The 21,726-nt window shown below is 38.4% G+C and overlaps 1 long non-coding RNA gene across 1 annotated transcript in view; it reads right to left on the bottom strand.

The window, feature by feature from the left end:
* The window catches only part of LOC147371191 (uncharacterized), an 84,765-nt gene that overhangs the window by 47,715 nt on the left and 15,324 nt on the right, over nt 1-21,726 (bottom strand). Inside the window, exon 3 of the long non-coding RNA XR_015166285.1 lies at nt 4,104-6,491. This is a non-coding gene — a long non-coding RNA (uncharacterized LOC147371191). The remainder of the gene's footprint in view (nt 1-4,103; nt 6,492-21,726) is intronic.

Here is a 21,726-nt window from a genome sequence, read left to right as displayed (position 1 = left end):
AAGGTCACCTACCTGGGGGTTCAGATTACACACAGGTCCAGGAGGCTGTCCTCTGATTAGGTACAGGAATCCTCCAGTTGCCCTCCCCCACGACTCAAAAACAATTGCGAACTTTCCTGGGGCTAACTGAGATTGTAGAATCTGGATACCCAACTATATCTAATTGCCCAGCCTTTATATGAAAGCTTGAAGGGACAGGATGATTCAATCCCATTGATGTGGGGAATTCCTCAAAAGAAAGCAGTTCAGTTCAGTTCAGTCGCTCAGTCATGTCCGACTCTTTGCGACCCCATGAACTGCAGCACGCCAGGCCTCCCTGTCCATCACCAACTCTCGGAGTTCACTCAAACTCATGTCCATCGAGTCGGTGATGCCATCCAGCCATCTCATCCTCTGTTGTCCCCTTCTCCTCCTGCCCCCAATCCCTCCCAGCATCAGAGTCTTTTCCAATGAGTCAACTCTTCTCATGAGGTGGCCAAAGTACTGGAGTTTCAGCTTTAGCATCATTCCTTCCAAAGAACACCCAGGACTGATCTCCCTTAGAATGGACTGGTTGGATCTCCTTGCAGTCCAAGGGACTCTCAAGAAAGTAGAGGCTACACTAAAACAAGCCTTCACTAAATCACCTGCCTTGAAGTTGCTAGACCCAGAAAAAGCATTCCAACTTTATGTCCATGAAAAAGAAGGAATAGCCTTGAGAGTGTTAACACAAAGGCTGGGACCTGAGCCCCAGCATGTAGCTTACTTATCCAAGAGGCTCAATCCAACCGCCCGAGGTTGGACTCCCTGCCTTCAAAATCTTGCAGCTATTGCAGTCCTGATAGAAGATGCTTTAAAACTCTCTTTTGGGGGCAAACTATTTTTACCAGGCACCAAGTGAAACAACTCCTAAATGGGAGAGGCCATTGATGGATGTCTGATCAAAGAATCCTCAGATATTAAGTAGTGATGATGGAAAACCACTACAACATCCCCTTGTGAGGTTCTTATCCCAGCCACCCTCCTGCTTAACCCCAAGGGCTCTCTCCCCTTTCACTCTTGCCTAGAAACCTTGGACCACTGGATAAAACCCTGAGAAGGACTGTCAGAAGATCCTCTGACCAATCCTTAAGGAATCTGGTACACTGATGGAAGCAGCTTTGTCTTGGATAGAAAAAGAAGAGCTGGATATGTAGTACTCTTCAATTTTTAGACCGAAGTGGCTAAACCTTTGTCACCATGTACTTCAGCACAATTAGCTGAGCTCAAAGCCCTGACTCGAGCTTTAGAGCTGGGAAAAGGAAAAAGAGTAGCCATTTACCCTGACTCCGAGTATGCCTTTCTGGTGCTACAGGCACATGCTGCTATTTGGAAAGAGGCCACTTGACCACCCTAGGATGCCCAATCAAATATGGTGATCAAATTCTTAGACTCTTGGAGGCAGTCCATCTCCCGCTGAGGTTTCAGTCTATGACTGTAAAGGACACCAAAAAGGGAGCACGGAAGTGGCATGAGGGAACCAAGAGGCTGCGGCTGCTGCTGCTAAGTTGCTTCAGTTGTGTCTGACTCTGTGCGACCCATGGACAGCAGCCCACCAGGCTCCTCCATCCCTGGGATTCTCCAGGCAAGACTACTGGAGTGGGTTTCCATTTCCTTCTCCAATGCATGTATGCATACTAAGTCAGTTCAGTTATGTCTGACTCTGTGCGACCCCATAGACGGCAGCCCACCAGGCTCCCCTGTCCATAGGATTCTCTAGGCAAGAACAGTGGAGTGGGTTGCCATTTCCTTCTCCACCAAGAGGCTGATCAGGCAGCTAAGAGAGCAGCATTACAGAACAATGACCTAATAGGGGTTGCCACCTAAGTTCCACAGACTAATATGCCAGAAACTCCTTCATATACTGAAGGTGAGACTCTTAAAGCTAAGTGTGAGGGCTTCTGCGAAGATCATATGGGGTGGTTCCCAAAGGAGAGACTCTTTTTTCTGCCTGGAAAGCTTCAATGGAAGTTGGTTAACTCCTTACATGTCACCACTCATTTAGGGGAAAAGGCCCTCCAAAGATTACTAGAAAGGTCCTTCAGAGGAAAAGGCCTCCAAACAACTATAAGGCAAGTGGTCTTCTCTTGTTCAACTTGCCAATTCAACAACCCCCAAGGACCTCAAAGACTCCAGCTGGCTCGGCCCATCCAACAACATGGGACCTACCCAGGAAAAGACTGGCAGATGGACTTCACCCAGATGCCAGTTTCTCAAGGGTATAAATACCTATTAGTCATGAAAGATACATTCACAGGATGGATTGAAGGCTTTCCCACCCACACTGAGAAGGCTGAGGAGGTACTTAACAACAACAACAAAAAAACCTGGTCCATGAAATCATTCCGAGATTTGGTGTGTCCAGGTCATTACAAAGTGACAATGGAACATCATTTACTTCTAAGGTCACCTAAGGGGTCTCTAAAGCATTGGGCATTACTTATTATCTCCATTGTGCCTGGAGGACTCAGTCTTTAGGAAAAGGAGAAAGAGCCAACCAATTCTTAAAATCAGTGATAAAAAAGATGACCCAGGAGAGACCTTTCTGGGATGGAAGGAGGCTTTACCAATAGCTCTCCTTCACACCCATATTGCCCCTAAGGAACAGGTTTGTCTTCGTCCTTACAAGATGCTGTATGGGAGACCTTTTGTTTATATCAATGATCTCTCTGTCTTATACCATGGCCACTGGGCAATTCCAATAGGATATATGCTTGTGGGGTGTCAACCAGGACCCAAAAGATTCTAAGGAGTCATCACTATATGCTCCAGGGACTCAAGTCCTAATTAAAGTCTGGAAAGAAGGGTCCCCAAAGGCTCAACTCCACCCACATGTAAGGGCCCCTACACTGTAATAAGGTACCAGGACATGACTCCTGGATTCACTACTGAGGAGTCAAGTCATGGCAGAAAAGAGAAGAAGACACTCAATTCATCTATGAGCTCCTGGGAGATCTTAGATACCTATTCAGAACTAAAAATGAGTGTCATTCTAATTAACACCCCCAAAATTAAGTTTCTTGGAATAAGATTTCTTAGGACAACTCTAAAGTGTCAACACAGCTTGGCAGGGGTTCTACTCCAAAAAAGACAGGAGATAGATCTCCTGATCCCTGAACAAGAAGGAACTGAGCCATCTTGAATGAGATGTGTTGCTTCTGGGTAAATACCTCCAGCTAAGTTAAAGAAAGTGTCACAGTCCTCGAGGAAAACATTCAGACCCTACAGGATCTCAAAGGACAAACTGGAGAGTTCTCAGGATGGCTACAATCTCTCTTTAGGGGATTCTCCTGGTGAGGGGAAAGGAGATCAGCCCTGGGATTTCTTTGGAAGGAAAGATGCTAAAGCTGAAACTCCAGTACTTCTGGCTACCTCATGCGAAGAGTTGACTCATTGGAAAAGACTGTGATGCTGGGAGGGATTGGGGGCAGGAGAAGGGGACGACAGAGGATGAGATGGCTGGATGGCATCACTGACTCGATGGACGTGAGTCTGAGTGAACTCCGGGAGTTGGTGATGGACAGGAAGGCCTGGCATGCTGCGATTCATGGGTTCACAAAGAGTCGGACATGACTGAGCGACTGATCTGATCTGATCTGATCTGAAAAGTGCTATATTTATAAGAAAATGTATCTGTTGCTGCAATTTCTTTTAAGCTAATGCTGAACATCATTTTCAACTATTCATTTCACATGCTTTCAACTGTTCCTTATATTAGAATGACTGATTTCTATAGTCTCTTTTAATTTCCCAAGCCAAAAATGGACTAAACAACTAAACATCAACAGTAATCTTAAATTAAACAAACATAAAAGTGAAAAATCATGACCCCTAATGAAGTTCATGATGACCTATCCCCTTCTGATTTTTTTTTTTTTTTTTTTTGAGAATGAAAAAAGAGAATCAATGCCTAGTAACCTACAGTAAAAATCTGCATGTTCTACTCCATTAAATTCCTTTCAACATTGTTGCACCCAGGCCATTTTATCAAAACAGAAAGAACCTCCACCCAAAAGTTGGTTTCAATGTGGTGACAGATGATGACATGCATAAACCAAGAAGGTAGGAAAAGAGCTATGACTTACAAACTTGAGATCTCCAGGATGAGCAGTGCGGTCTCAGGCACATCCAAAACGGTGTGTGAGAACAAAGACAGCAGTCTGGGTTGAGGCTTTTATTGTGGCTAGGGGCGGACCTGGGTGAGGATTCCCCGAGGAACTGAGGCGGTTGGGTGGTTTGAATCTCCTACACGTGCTAAAGGGGCAACACCTGGGCTTCTTTCTCATTGTGCCCAGGTGAGAAGCATAGGAAGCAGATGTGAGTCTTAAAAGTTATTTGCAACCAAATATCATAACAGAGTTTCACTCTTTATCACAAACCTCATCCACACAATCACTGACATGTTCTTCCAATATACTACACAAATCCTTCTTCAAGTTGTTCTTTCCTCTCTTCCTACTGTATTTTAGTTTTACCTTATCCTTTTTGTCTGATATATGCAATGGATTTCTGACTCATCAGATTACTGTAGTTTTGTATTCAAATTCTATCCTTCACACAGTTTCTAGAACACAGCATGAATTGTACTTTTCCCCCCAAAGCATTACCTCCTCCAAAACCCTGTCCTTAAATAAAACTAAAGGATATCTTCACTGCTGCACATGCAATCTGATCGATCTATTTACTTTTCTGCTATCCATCTATCCATCCATTCATCATCTACCATTCATCAATATACCACCCTGTTATGTGACTAAGATGAAGGAATGTAGAGAAAAAAAAAAGTTTGTCCTTTCTCCTCCTCAAGAGCCCCAGACACTTTCTGCTCCTTTTTGGACTCCATGGACTTCTAATCAACCTACCTAAGAACTAACTCTCTCAGTACAATCTGAGATTTAGAGTTAGATCAAATAATTAGAATTATTTCAATTAAGAATGAGATCAAAGCTCAAATAATTTAAACCATCGTTTCAGTCTTTATGTAATTTAAAAGGTGTATTTCCAGCTAATGATGAGCAAGTGATAAAGTGAGTGACCCTAGGTCAATTCCTCCCGAGTGTGCTTAATGGCTTTTCCCACGGTACCCCTTAGGAAAGGGCTTCCCATCAAGATCACAAAGGCACTGTCCACTTTGAATACAGCTGCATGTGCACAAAACTCATTAATGACCAAAATACCATATTCTAACATTTTGGCAAATAAAAGCATGTGAATAAAATTTTTTAAAGTTTTCAACATAACATTTTGAAATAGGAATATTGGACAGAATAATTATGTATACCTGTTTAATAATTATGTATACTGTTTTTTTCCCTACACATGATGAATCTGAACCTTTAATTTGGCTGTATATACAATAACAGATTTCAAAAATAACTAAATAGAAACTTGAAGATAACTATTATTAATTACTTTCTATTATGTTGAAAGGGAGAAACTAAAATAATGCATGGTATATGAATTTTTTTTTCATTCTGTATAGTCGATTGGTAGAATTTAGTGTATTCTTAACTTATTTATCAAAGGAATTCATATCACTAGTATTTGGGAGATATTCAATACTTGAGAGTAAAAAATACATCTTTAGCAAAAATATCATTTTGCTTTCCAGTTTGATCCTAGATATTCTCTAAAACTGAAAGAGCTGTACACAATAAAAACTAGGAATTGAGTATCTGTTTTCATTTGGGAGTAGTCAGCATATAATCTAAAAGAGATAAGACTATCCAGGGATTTGATTTAGAAGTAACATAACTGTAGGTCACTTTTATTTATATTTTAATAATAAACAATCATTCAATATGCAACACAATTAAAAATATTAAACATCTTCAAATATTTGTCTTTCTATATTTGCATGGAACAATTTTACACGATGAGAAACATAATGTAATTTAAATACAGCACAATGCTCTCCATATGTGTACCCACAGAGTGTTTCATAAATTTGGAAAGTCAAATTAAATCAAGTTTATAGCTGTACAAATGTGTTTTTGTGTAGCCTCTCTTTCCCTGCTTAAGCTAATGTTCAGAGTTCTAAAATAATGTGACAAAAATAAATAGCATAATTGGCTATCCAAAAAAATCTGATTGCCCATAAAATTAATTTATAAAAAACTAAGTAATTTTAAGACATGCTGATTTCATAGTTAAGCTGATTAGACAAGTAACATGCTTTAATGTTACCTTTTAATAGTTTCTTAAAGGTATTTTTTTTAATGGTGTCAATTTGTAACTGTGAATCCATATACAGTAAAATGTTAATGATAACAACTATATGCTTTGATACTGCCTTCATTTTTCATAATTCAGACAGAAGTATAATATCTGACATACTTGTTTTATATGAGACAGAGAAATAAAAAAAATTTTGAAACTTTGAGGTGATAGATACCTACCTTTAAATCCTTGGTGATCATCATTGCTTTCTTCTTCCCTTCAATCATCAATATCCACAGCAATTTATCTTTTTCCTGAGAGTAAGAAGATGGTATGTATGAAGATGTACTTTTTCCATCAAAAGGCCAAGTTGCTGCTGAAAAAGTTTATCAAATACAGGCTTTGTGACTTATCCCTCCAGGCTAATGGTGACTGTGGAAATGCTGGTAACATACAGGCCCACTGTGGGTCACTGTTACAGACCTTCAGCCATACTGTGTTTGGATACAGTCTAATAGTCAACATGTAGTTTAATAATTTAGGGTTAGAGCTTTTGAGTTTTTTCTTTTCCTAGTAAGATTCAGCTTCTACATTTGTATTTCATTCAAACCCAGGCAGATTGTTCATGTTCTAGCAAGAACTATTTATTCTTTACCATTAGCTAGTTCAGTTCAGTGGCTCAATCGTGTTAAACTCTTTGTGACCCCATGGACTGCAGGACACCAGGCCTCCCTGAACATAATGAACACCCAGAGTTTACTCAAACTCATGATCATAGAGTCAGTGAAGGCATCCAGACATCTCATCTTTTGTCTTCCTCTTCTCCTCCTGCCTTCAATCTTTCCCAGCATCAGGGTCTTTTCAAATGATTCAGTTCTTCACATCAGGTGGCCAAAGTATGGAGTTTAAGCTTCAATATAGTCACTCCAATGAGTATTCAGGACTGATTTGCTTTAGAATGGACTGGCTGGATCTCCTTGTAGTCCAAGGGACTCTCAAGAGTCTTCTTCAATACCATAGTTCAAAAGCATCAATTCTTCAGTGCTCAGCTTTCTACATAATCCACTGTTCACATTCATACATGACTACCAGAAAAACTATAGCTCTGACTAGCTAACCTTTGTTGGCAAAGTAATGTCTCTACTTTTTAATATGCTGTCTAGGTTGGTCATAATTTTTCTTCCAAGGAGCAAGCATCTTTTAATTTCATGGCTGCAGTCACCATCTGCAGTGACTTTGGAGCCCCAAAATATAAAGTCTATCACTTTATAGACTTATAGAATTTATTATTTTTCCATTGTTTCCCCATCTATGTGCCATAAAGTGATTCCATCAGATGCCATGATCTAAGTTTTCTGAATGTTGAGTTTTAAGCCAACTTTTTCACTCTCCTCTTTCACTTTCATCAAGAGGCTCCTTAGTTGTTCTTCACTTTCTGCCATAAAGATGGTGTCATTTGCATATCTGAGGTTATTGGTATCTCTCCTGGCAGTCTTGATTTCAGCTTCTGCTTCATCTAGGCCAGCATTTCTCATGATGTACTCTGTATATAAATTAAATAAGCAGGGAGACAATATACAGTCTTGAGGTACTCCTTTCCCTATTTAGAATCAGTCTGTTTTTCCACGTCTAGTTCTAACTGTTGCTTCCTGACCTGAATACGATTTCTCAAGAGGCAGTTTAGGTGGTCTGGTACTTCCACCTCTTTAAGAATCTATCACACTTTCTTGTGATACTCACAGTCAAAGGCTTTGGCATAGTCAATAAAGCAGAAGTAGATGATCTGGAATTCTCTTGCTTTTTTCCATGATCCAAGGGATGTTGGCAATTTGACCTCTAGGCAATTTTCCTCTGCCTTGTCAAAAGCTTTAACATCTGGAAGGTCACAGTTCACATACTGTTGAAGCCTGGCCTGGAGAATTTTGAGCATTACTTTGCTAGGGTGTGAGATGAATGCAATTGTGCAGTAGCTTAAGCATTCTTTGGCATAGCCTTTCTTTAGGATTGGAATGAAAATTGACATTTTCCAGTCCTGCGGCCACTGCAGAGTTTTCCAAATTTGCTGGTATATTGAGTGAAGCACTTTCTTAACATCATCTTTTAGGATTTGAAATAGCTCAACTGGAATTCCATCACCTCCACTAGCTTTGTTCATAGTGATGCTTCCTAAGGCCCACTTCACTTTGCATTCCAGGATGTCTGGCTCTAGGTGACTGATCACACCACTGTGATTATTTGGGTCAAAAAGATCTTTTCTGTATAGCTCTTCTGTGGATTCTTACCACCTCTTCTTAATATCTTCTGCTTCTGTCAGGTCCATAACATTTCTGTCCTTTAATGAGCCCATTTTTGCATGAAATTTTCCCTTGGTATGTCTAATTTTCTTGAAAAGCTCTCTAGTCTTTCCCATTCTATTGTTTTCCTCTGTTTTTTTTTTTTTTTTTTGCACTGATCACTGAGGAAGACTTTCTCATCTCTCCTTGCTATTCTTTGAAACTCTGCATTCAAATAGGTATATCTTTCCTTTTCTCCTTTGCTTTTTGCTTCTCTTCTTTTCACAGCTATTTGTAAGGCCTTGCCAGACAACCATTTTTCTTTTTTACATTTCTTTTTCTTGGGGATGATCTTGATCCTGGCCTCTTGTACAATGTCACAAACCTCCATCCATAGATTTTCAGGCACTCTGTCTATCGGATCTACTCCCTTGAAGCTATTTGCTACTTTCACTCTATAATTGTAAGGGATTTGATTTAGGTCATACCTGAATGGACTAGTGGTTTTCCCTACTTTCTTCAATTTAAGTCTGAATTTGGGAATAAGGAGTCCATTATCTGAGCCACAGTAAGCTCCTAGTCTTCTTTTTGCTGACTGTATAGAGCTTCTCAATCTTTGACTGCAAAGAATATAATCAATCTGATTTCAGTGTTGACCATCTGGTGATGTCCATGTGTAGAGTCTTGTGTTGGTGGAAGAGGGTGTTTGCCATGACCAGTGCGTTCTCTTTGCAAAACTCTATTAATCATTTCCCTGCTTCATTTTGTACTCCAAGGCCAAATTTACCTGTTACTCCAGGTATTTCTTGCCTTCTTACTTTTGCATTCCAGTCCCCTATAATGAAAAGGACATCTTTTTTGGGTGTTAGTTCTAAAAGGTCTTGTAGGTCTTCATAGAACAATTCAACTTCATTTTTTTTCAGCATTACTGGTCGGGGCATAGACTTGGTTTACTGTGATATTGAATGGTTTACCTTGGAAATGAATAGAGATCTTTCTATTATTTTTGAGATTGCATCCAAGTGCTGCATTTTTGGATTCGTTTGTTGACTATGATGGCTACTCCATTTCTTCTAAGGAATTCTTGCTGACTGTAGTAGATATGATGGTCATCTGAGTTAAATTCACCCATTCCAGTCCATTTTATTTTGTTGATTTCTAAAATGTCAATGTTCACTCTTGCCATCTCCTGTTTGACCACTTCCAAGTTACCTTGATTCATGGACCTAATATTTCCAGTTCCTATGCAATATTGCTCTTTACAGCATTGGAGTAACTGGGTGCTGTTTTTGCTTTGGCTCCATCTCTTCATTCTTTCTGGAGTTATTTCTCCACTGATTTCCAGTATCATATTGGGTACCTACTGACCTGGGGAGTTCATCTTTCAATGTCCTAACTTTTTGCCTTTTCATATTGTTAATAGGGTTCTCAAGGCAAGAATACTGAAGTGGTTTGCCATTCCCTTCTCCAGTGGACCACATTTTGTCAGAACTTTCCACCAACCCGTCTTTCTTGGGTCCTACATGGCATGGCGAAGACTGTGGTCCATGTGGTCAGTTTGGTTAGTGTTCTGTGATTGTAGTTTTCAGTCTGTCTGCCTTCTGATGGAGAAGGATAAGAGGCTTATGGAAGCTTCCTGATGGGAGAGACTGACTGAGGGGGAAACTGGGTCTTGTTCTGATGGGTGGGGCCATGCTCAGTAAATCTTTAATCCAATTTTCTGTTGACAATTTTCTGTGTTCCCTCCCTGTTATTTACCTGGGACCAAACTATGGTGGAGGTAATGAAGATGGACCTTCAAAAGGTCCCATGCAGGCACTGCTACACTCAGTTCCCCCAACCCTGCAGCAGCCCACCGCCAAACCTTTCCTCCACCAGAGACTCCTGGACACTCATGGGCAAGTCTGGGTCAGTGTCTTGTGGGGTCACTGCTCCTTTCTCCTGGGTCCTGGTGCACACAAGGTTTTGTTTGTGCCCTCCAAGAGTCTGTTTCCAGTCCTGTGTAAGTTCTGGCGGCTCTTTGGTGGGGTTAATGGTGACCTCCTCCAAGAGGGCTTATGCCATACCCAGGTCTGCTTTGACCCAGAGCCCCTGCCCCAGCAACAGTCCACTGCTGACCTTTACCTCCACATGAGACATTCAAACACTGTTCTGTCTCAGTCTCTGTGGTGTTCCTAGGTTCTGGTGCACACAAGGTTTGTTTGAGCCCTCTGAGCATCTCTGGCGGGTATGAGGTTAGATTTTAAATGCAATTTTGCTCCTCCTATCATCTTTTTGGGGCTTATCCTTTGCCCTTGGACGTTGGGTATCACCTCAAAGTCACTCCAGTGCCACGCAGCTGCTGCTCCAGTGCCTACAGTCTTTCTGGGGCTTCTCTACCCTTGGATGTGGGCTATCTAGTCACAGTCTCTCCAGTGCTGCACAGCCGCCACTACTTAAGTCCATTACAGCTTTCACAAATGCCTCAAGAAATCATATCCTCCGGGAAGTCTAGGTCTGAGATAAACACAGGTGTTAACTTCTGATAATATATGTTTATGGTTAGTGGTCTGCTTTGGCCTGAAGAAAAATGCTCTGTCACTGAATTTTATCCGTTTCTTCCACATCCACATGTGTTGATGTGCATCCCTGCAGGTCTAGCATTTCTAAAGAGCTGACACAGATTCCTCTGACCTTCATAATACAGGATGTTTTTTAGTTGAAATATATTTGACTTATCGTTTAGTTTCAGTGTCCAACATAGTGATTTCATATTCATATGTACTATACACTGTTCACCATAAGTCTAGAAACGTTGTCACTATACAATGTTATTAAGTATTAACTATATTCTGTATGCAATACATTACATCCACCCTCACTTACTTATAACTAGTAGTTTGTACCTCTTAATCCCCTTGACCTAGTTTAACCAAACCCCACAAGCTCCCCTCTGCTGTCCATCTTTTTTCTTGTCTGATTGCTGTGACCAGGACTTTCAATACCATGTTGAATAATACAGACAATAGTGGATATACTTGTCTTCTGATCTTAGTGGAAAAAAGTTTTAGCTTTTCAGCACTGTGATTATGTTAGCTGTGGGCTTATTATATACAGCCTTTATTATGTTGAGGTATGTCCCCTCTATACTCACTTTTGTTGAGAGTTTTATCATAAATGAATATTAAACTTTGCCAAATGCTTTTGCCACATCTATTGAAATGATCATGTGATTTTTGTGTATTTTTTTAAATTAGTGTATCATACAGTTTAATTAGTTGATATTGCACCATCCATGTATCCCTGGAATAAATCCCTCTTGATTATGATCATTTTAGTGTGTTGTTGAACTCAGTTTTCTAGTTCAGTTCAGAATTTTTGCATTTATCTTTATCGCGGTTATTGGCCTGTAATTTTATTATTTCACAGTTTGCATCTGGTTTTGATATCAGAGTAATAATGATGGCTTCCTGGAATGGAGTGTGGAAATGTTTTTTCTTCTTCAATTTTTAGAACAGTTTAAAATTAATAGGTTTTAATTCTTCTTTAAATATTTGCTAGGATATCCCTGTGAAAATTCTGCCATGTCCTGGACTTGTGTTTGTTGGGAAATTTTTATTACTGATTCAATTTCATTACTAATGATCAGTCTTTTCCAATTTTCTCTTCCTGAATCCATGTTAGAAAATTATGCTTCCAGGAATTTATCTCTTTTCTTTTAGGTTATATAATTTGTTTGCATATATTTTCTAGTAATCTTATATGATCTTTTGTATTTCTATAGTGTCAGTTGTAAATTTTCCTCTTTCATTTTTGATTTTATTTAGTTGGGTTCTCTTTTTCTTGATGAGTATGATTAAAGGTTTTTCCGTTTTGTGTATCTTTTCAAAGAAACAGCTCCTAGTTTCATCAATCTTTTCTATTGTTTTTTTTAGTCTGTATGTAATTTACTTTCACTATGATCATGAGACTGTTTTAGTAGTATTTCATAATATTTATCACTTCAAATTTTTAAATTATATTTGGTTTGAATACAGAATGTCAAGGTCTAGGAAGGCAAACAGTTCACTATTGAGAATATCTGGTGATATCATTAAATTTCTTTCATTTGCCATTTAATTTACCACTAGATGAATAGAGATAAATGTCACATCATAGGTATTAACACTCTAAAATTCTAGGAGAAATAGAGACTATACTGCAAACAAAATTTTTCACTGGAATTCATACCACAGTCATGCTGACAGCATTAGCATCAGTGAATGTATCACCCTAAAGGAACATTTTGACAATAGCGAACAGAAAACCAAGTGAGTGGAGGGATACACCATATTTTTGGTGGGAACTTTTCACATTTTAAAGATGTTAATACTGTTAATGCATTCCCTGACAACATACCAATAGTGCATGCTCTTTCTCTGATTAAAAAAAAAAATGGTAAAAATTTATACAAAAATAAAAAAAGGTCAAAAATGTCAGTCTTGAAATAGCATAATGATGCATGATTTCTTCTATCAGTTATACTGCTACTGCTAAGTCACTTCAGTTGTGTCCAACTCTGTGCAACCCCAGAGATGCCAGCCCACCAGGCACCGCCATCACTGGGATTCTCCAGGCAAGAACACTGGAGTGGGTTGCCATTTCCTTCTCCATTGCATGAAAGTGAAAAGTGAAAGTGAAGTTGCTCAGTCATGTCCGACCCTTCATGACCCCATGGAGTGCAGCCTACCAGGCTCCTCCGTCCATGGGATTTTCCAGGCAAGAGTACTGGAGTAGGGTACCATTGCCTTCTCCAAACAGTTATGAGAAGCCACTAAAAGAAAAACCCTCAAAAAACATATAGAAACCAAGAGAACGTGGTAAAGATGCCAAGGTACCAGACTAGAATAGAACAGAAAGTCTCTAAACCGACCTCCATGCAGTTAGCTGATCACATTTCAGTGTAGTGAGGAGAAGATGGTCTTTGCAATTCTTTTGCTTGGGTCAGCTAAGTGTACGTACGGATAAATTAAATATTAATTTAACACACAAACATTAATTCTTAATGAACTGTATATTAAACTAGAAAAGTAAATTACTTAAACTTAATAAATTATTTCTCATAACTTGATGTAAACAAAGATTTATTAATAGGACACAAAAGTGCTGCTAATTATAAGGGAAATATATTGATAAATTTGATGAGATTATAAGCTTGTTATTCAAAAAGAAACTATAAGACAATGAAAAGGTAAATCACACAGTGAGAGACAATATTGTAAATATGTATATATTAAAAAGAGGATTGTATACAGGAGATATATATAAACAAAAAAAAGAAAAAGAAAAAAATGAATAAGAATTGTGTAGGTGCTTCCTAATGAAGAATCACCAAATGACAGGTAAATATGTCAAGATATTTTTAAATTCACTAACATCATGGAAATACAAATTTAAACCTCTGCATCATTACAGCATATTAGAGTGGTTAAAACGAAAATACAGACAACACTACATTTTTATGAGGAAATGATGAAAATGGAATTCTCATAGAGCTGATGGAAGGGTAAACTGATACACATCCTTTAGAAAACCATTTAGCAATAATTAACTCAGACCAAACATCTGCAATAGGACCATGTGAAACAAGGAAAACGACTAGACCATTCAGGTATGACCTCAATCAAATCCCTTACGATTGTACAGTAGAAGTGACAAATAGATTCAAGGGATTAGATCTGATAGACAGAGTGCCTGAAGAACTATGGACAGAGATTCATAACATTGTACAGGAGACAGTGACCAAAACCATCCTCAAGAAAAAGAAATTTAACAAGGCAAAATGGTTGTCTTATTAGGTTGTCTTACAAATAGCTGAGAAAAGAAGAGAAGTGCAGGCAAAGGAGAAAAGGAAAGATATATCTATCTGAATGCAGAGTTCCAAAGAATAGCAAGGAGAGATTAAAAAACAAAACACAAAAAGCCTTCTTAAGAGAACAATGCAAAGAAAGTGAAGAAAACAATAGAAGGGGAAAAAGCAGAGATCTCTTCAAGAAAATTAGAGATACCAGGGGAACATTTCATGCAAAGATGGACATAGAAAAGGACAGTAACAGCAAGGACCTAACAGAAGCAGAAGAGAGTAAGAAGAGGTGGCAAGAATACACAGAATAACTGTACAAAAAAGGTCTTAATGACCCAGATAACCACAATGGTGTGGTCACTCACCTAGAGTCAGACACAATGGAGTGCAAAGTCAAGTGGGCCTTAGCAGCAGTATGATGAACAAAGCTAGTGGAGGTGATGGAATTCCAGCTGAGTTATTTCAAATCCTAAAAGATAACGCTGTTAATGTGCTACACTCAATATGCCAGCAAATTTGGAAAACTCAGCAGTGGCCACAGGACTGGAAAAGGTCAGTTTTCATTCCAATCCCAAAGAAAGGCAATGCCAAAGAATGCTCAAACTACCACACAATTGCACTCCTTTCACATGCTAGCAAAGTAATTCTCAAAATCCTTCAATTGCTTCATTGACTCCACTAAAGCCTTTGACTGTGTGGTTCACAACAAACTGTCGAAAATTTTTAAAGAGATGGGAATACCAGACCACCTTTCCTGCCTCCCGGGAAACCTGCATGCAGGTCAAGAAGCAATAGTTAGAACTGGATGTGGAACAATGGACTGGTTTCAAATTGGGAAAGGAGTACATCAAGGCTTTATATTGCCACCCTCCTTGTTTAACTTCTATGCAAGTGAAAGAGGAGAGTGAAAAAGCTGGCTTAAAACTCAACATTCAGAAATCTAAGATCATGCCATCTGGTCCCATCACTTCATGGCAAACAGATGCGGAAAAGGAAAGAGTGACAGATTTTATTTTCTTGAGCTCCAAAATCACTATGGACAGTGTCTGCAGCCATGAGATTAAAAAACACTTGCTCCTTGGAAGAAAAGCTATGACAAACCTAGACAGCATATTAAAAAGCAGAGACATCACCTTGCCAACAAAGTTCCTTATATTCAAAGCTATGGTTTTTCCAGTAGTCATGTATGGATGTGAAATTTGGACCATAAAAAAGGGTGAGCACTGAAGAACTGATGTTTTCAAACTTGTTTTGGAGAAAACTCTTGACAGTCCCTTGGACAGCAAGGAGGTCAAACCAGTCAATCCTAAAGGAAATCAACCCTGAATACTCATTCAGAGGATTGATGCTGAAGCTGCAATACTTTGGCCATCTGACACAAAGATCTGACTCATTGGAAAAGACCCTGATGCTGGGAAAGAATGAGGACAGGAGGAGAAGGGGATTACACAGGATAAGATGGCTGGATGGCATCATCAACTCGATGGACATGAGCTTGAACAAACTACGGGACATACTGAAGGACAGGGAAGCCAGAGTGCTGCAGTCCATAGGGTTGCAAAGAGTTGGACATCATGAGCAACTGAACAACTACAACAAAATATCTGCAAACAAAACTGTATAGTATTTTCACTTCAAGGTGGAAATACATTCACATGTGCATCAATACACAGGTTGAAGATATTCATAGTAGCACTAATCCTGAAAGACACTCATTTGTATTTCTAGTGTGTCTTAAAGCATAATCCTACTTTATGTAGAAGTAAAATCATGTGTCCACTGACAATTATTTAGATAAGTATAACTGAAGTATATTCATACAACTTAGTACACAGCAACTGAGTGAAATCTATCCAAAACAACAAAGTGGATAGGTATCAAATACACAGCATTACAAGCGGGAAGCCAGTCATAAAGGGATACAGATTATGTAATTCCTTTTTATCAAAAATTAAACAATGAGGAAAATTATTAGGAATTAGGATAGTACTTATACCAGAGGGAACAATGGCTGGAAGGAGAAACACAAGAGACCTTCAAGGGTGTGCTAATGTTCTCTTTATCTGTGGTGATGATTTTATGGGTTTATTCGACATGTAGAAAGAGAGATGCAGAATTTTTTTTTAAAATTTTATCCTAGTATTCTTCTACATACAATAAAATTATGACTGAAAGATAATACAAATGTCTACTAGCTGTTATAAATATATGACTATCTTCATAGTCTGTAAAGGGCTTTAAGTGAAACATGCAAAGTATTAATGATCATAAAAAAGCTGTCTCAAGTCTTCTGAGTGCTGATATGAAATCTTGAAGTTTTAATAAAGACATTTTAAAATATTGCAAAACATACTATTTTCAAATCAAGAAATGAAGAAAAAGTTATAAAATAAGTCTGAAGAAAATAGGAAACAGCAAGGAAAGAGTAAACAGGACAGAGTGCTTCCACTTTCTCTGTGTACGTGTTTTTGTTTTTTTTTAACTTTGTTTTTCCTCCCGTTTTATTGAGATATGATTCACAAACAACTGTATAAGTTTAAGGTGTACATGATTATGTTTTGATTCACATGAATCATGGAATGATTACCACAATAGTGAACATTCACACATAGACTGAAAATTTTAAAAAAAAAATCTCCCTTGTGATGAGACCTCTTAGGATTTACTCTGCTAACAATATTCACATATAACATCAGTTTAGTTCAGTCGTTCAGTTGTGTCTGACTCTCTGCAACCCCATGGACTGCAACATACCAGGCGTCCCTGTCCATCAGCAACTCCCTGAGTTTACTCAAATTCATGTCCATTGAGTTGGTGATGCCATCCAACAATCTCATCCTCTGTTGTCACCTCTGTTGTTCTCCTCCTGCCTTCAATCTTTCCCAGCATCACGGTCCTTTCAAAAGAGTCAGCTCTTCGCATCAGGTGGCCAAAGTATTGGAGTTTCATCTTCAACATCAGTCCTTCTGATGAACACTCAGGACTGATTTCCCTTGGAATGGACTTCTTGGATCTCCTTGCAGTCCAAGGGACTCTCAAGAGTCTTCTCCAACAACACAGTTCAAAAGCATTAATTCTTCAGGATTCAGATTCCTTTATAGTCCAACTCTTGCATACATATATGACTACTGCAAAAATCATAGCCTTGACAAGATGGACCTTTGTTGGCAAAGTAATGTCTCTGCTTTTTAATATGCTGTCTAGGTTGGTCATAATTGTTCTTCCAAGGAGTTAGCATCTTTCAATTTCATGGCTGCAATTACTATATATATATATAATATATTATATTATATATATATATATATATATATATATATATATATATATATAACACATATATATGCAGATGACACCACCCTTATGGCAGAAAGTGAAGAAGAACTAAAGAGCCTCTTGATGAAGGTGAAAGAGAAAAGTCAAAAAGTTGGCTTAAAACTCAACATTCAGAAAACTAAGATCATGGCATCCAGTCTCATCACTTCATGGCAAATAGATGGGGAAACAATGGAAACAGTGGCAGACTTTATATTTTTGGGCTCCAAAATCACTCCAGATAGTGACTGCAGCCATGAAATTAAAAGATGCTTGCTTCTTGGGAAAAAAAGCTATGACCAACCTAGACAGCATATTAAAAAGCAGAGACATTACTTTGTCAACAAAGATCCATCTAGTCAAGGCTATGGTTTTTCCAGTAGTCATGTATGGATGTGAGAGTTGGAGTATAAAGAAAGCTGAGCACCAAAGAATTGATGCTTTTGAACTGGGCATTGGAGAAGACTCTTGATAGTCCCTTGGACTGCCAAGGAGATACAACCAGTCCATCCTAAAGAAGATCAGTCCTGAGTGTTCATTGGAAGGAGTGACGTTGAAGCTGAAACTCCAATACTTTGGCCACCTGATGCATAGAGCTGACTCACTGGAAAAAACCCTGATGCTGGGAAAGATTGAAGGCAGGAGGAGAAGGGGACAACAGAGGATGAGATGGTTGGATGGCATTACCAACTCAATGGAGACAAGTTTGAGTAAACTCAGGAAGTTGCTGATGGACAGGGAGGCCTGGCGTGCTGCAGTCCGTGGGGTCACAAAGAGTCAGACATGACTGAGCGACTGAACCGAACTGATATATATAACACCATCTATGTCTATATATAACATGCTGCTGCTAAATCGCTTCAGTTATGTCTGACTCTGTGCAACCCCATAGACAGCAGCCCACCAGGCTCCTCCATCCCTGGGATTCTCCAGGCAAGAATACTAGAGTGGGTTGCCAGTTCCTTCCCCAATATATAACATAGAGCATTGTTAATTATCTTTATCAGGTTGTTTGTTACACCCCTAGTACTAATTTATTTTATAACTGTAAGTTTGTACCTTTTCACTGCCTTCATTCTATCCTCTCTTCCCTCTATCTTCCTCTGGTAATCACAAATCTGATCTCTATGAATGGTTTGTTTGTTTCTGATATATAATTGACCTACAACATTCTGTTATTTCCTGATATACAACAAAATGATATATTTCTGTATATTATCAAATGATCAACAAGGTAAGTCTAGTTACCATCCTTCATTATACAAAGTTATTACAGTATTGTTGATTATATTCCACACTGTACATTTGTATTACACGTTGTACACTTAATATCCAGGACACATATATCTTATAACTGAAAGTTTGTACCTCTTAATCTCCTTCATCTAGTTCTCTATTTTTGCCTTTAATAATTAAAACATATAAAACAAATATGACATAGTTTGAAACTGGCTGTATCTAAGGAATGAATTTATGGATACCTTTAAAAAAATTTTTTTAATGTTCTTTATTCACTCTTATTTTTTAAATTTTTATTACCTTTTTTTCTTTTTGGCCCCACAGTAAGGCATGTGGGATCTTAGTTTCCCGACCAGGGATCAAACTGTGTCCCCTTCAGTGGAAGCACTGAGTCCTAACTACTAGACCTCCATGGTATTCTCTTAGTATTTTTTGTGTGTCTTTGAAATGTTTTAATAAATTTTTGGATGAATAAAAATGTAAATCCGGCTTAGTACTCTACCATAAATCACAAACATCTCTGCTGCATTTTTCTGCCATTTAATCAAACAACAAAGATGTTTTTCTCCACAAAATATTTTAATAAAGAAAGTTTTTACCCCTTAGAATCACACAGCATTAAATATATAGAGACATCACAGAATGACAAATATTTTTAAATGATCACAGGAATCAGGGAAACATGGTTACTTTGGGGACAGTGATGGCTCATAAACTGTACTTATTTTTTAAATATCTCTGAAGCTACCGTTAACTGAATGTTTTTTACCTAGAGCTAAACCTTTGCTCCCTACACCAAGATCAAAACCTTAATGTGCTTTCTGTCTTATGTAACTAAGTTCTATTTTCTCCTGAAAGCAGCTTATGCAACTTGGAATTAAAAGTGCCTTGGAACTTTTCAAAACATAAAATTTGAAGCTATATTTATGCTCCAACAATAACTTTGAATAAAATGTGTCTTTAACCTGAAATGACTGAATAACTCTGATGTATATTTCCCTATTTCCACTATTTTTCTGTACTGCAGGATCAACTGTGAAAGTGAGCTTGTGTTCTAGCATGCATTTTCAATCGACTCCAGATTGAAATTGGTACAGACATATATAAATGAATACTGCACGTGCGCATGTGCACCCAGATCCATCTAGCTATCAATCTGCACGCTAGACTTCTAAAATTAGCATTCCTTCAGTTTATTTGGTCATATCTACTTTGAAATGTCTAACAAAATTAAAAGAATGTGTGATTTTAAAATATATTAAAATATTCATTTTATAATATTTTAAGAATTTATTGACTGTGTAGATCACAACAAACTGTGGAAAATTCTTCAAGAGATGGGAATACTAGACCGCTTGACCTGCCTTCTGAGAAATCTGTATGCAGGTCAAGAAGCAATAGTTAAAACCGGACATGGAAAAACAGACTGGTTCCAAATTGGGAAAGGAGTACATCAAGGTTGTATTTTGTCACCCTGATTATTTAACTGATATGCAAAGTAGATCACGCAAAATACCAGGCTGGATGAAGCACAAGCTGGAATCAAGATTGCTGGGAGAAATATCAATAACCTCAGATATGCAGATGACACCAGCCTTATGGCAGAAAGCGAAGAAGAACTAAAGAATCTTTTGATGAAAGTGAAAGAAGAGAGTGAAAAAGCTGGCTTAAAACTCAACATTCAGAAAACTAAGATCATGGCATCTGGTCCCATCACATCATGGCAAACAGATGGGGAAACAATGGAAATAGTGGCCAACTTTATTTACTTGGGCTTCAAAATCACTGCAGATGGTGACTGCAGCCATGAAATTAAAAGATGCTTGCTCCTTGGAAAAAAAGCTATAACAAACATAGACAGCATATTAAAAAGCAGAGACATTACTTTGCCAACAAATGTCCAGCTAGTCCAAGCTATGGTTTTTTTTCAATAGTCACATGTGGATGTGAGAGTTGGACTACAAGGAAAGCTGAGTGCCAAAGAATTGGTGCTTTTGAACCATGGTGTTGGAGAAGACTCTTGAGAGTCCCTTGGACTGCAAGGAGATCCAACAAGTCCATCCTAAAGGAAGTCAGTCCTGAATATTCATTGGAAGGACTGATGCTAAAGCTGAAACTCCAATACTTTGGGCACCTGATGCGAAGAACTGATTCATTAGAAAAGACCCTGATGTTGGGAAAGACTGAAGGCAGAAGGAGAAGGGGTTGACAGAGAATGAGATGGTTCAATACCATCACCAACTCAATGGACATGAGTTTGGGCAAGCTCTGGGAGTTGGTGATGGACAGGGAAGCCTGGTATTCTGCAGCCCATGGGGTCGCAAAGAGTCAGACATGACTGAGTGACTGAACTGACTTACTGATGCTTTCTACTTTTTTCTATCTATATTTTATACTTTGTTCAGAATTCCACCTTGTTCATGGTTAAAAAAAAAAAAAAGCCAATAATCACCTAAATTATCTTCCTATTTCAAACTTAATCCAATCAATCCATTATCCACCAGTCTGTCAGATGGATCTTTTAAGGAATTTAATTATTAGATTAATACACTGTGTCACCAAGTAAAGTCCAAAGTTTCTTCCATAACACACAAAATCTGCCACTCATTTACCTATTCCTTTCTTGCATAACATCATCAACAATAAAAAGTGCTTTCTAATTAAACAACTTTATTTTACTCTTCTGTGTCTCTCTTTATGCTTCCTACATGAATGACCATTTTCCTTTTTTCCTTAAATTTTATTTTTCATTTTATTCTTAATTTATCACTTGTTTCTAGAAAGCCTAACCATATTCAATCTGTTTTTTTTTTTTCCAAATATATTCTTCACTCAGCTCAGACTGCCTCTACTCTGTGCTCCATGGTACCCTATATTTCTATATACTTATTTTTCTCTATCTCC

Source organism: Bos grunniens, chromosome 6 (assembly GCF_055505025.1).
Source record: "Bos grunniens cultivar Pamir isolate PY7600 chromosome 6, Bosgru_T2T1.0, whole genome shotgun sequence".
In the NCBI taxonomy this organism is placed as follows: Eukaryota; Metazoa; Chordata; class Mammalia; order Artiodactyla; family Bovidae; genus Bos; species Bos grunniens.
This window is presented reverse-complemented; position numbering and strand designations above follow the sequence as displayed.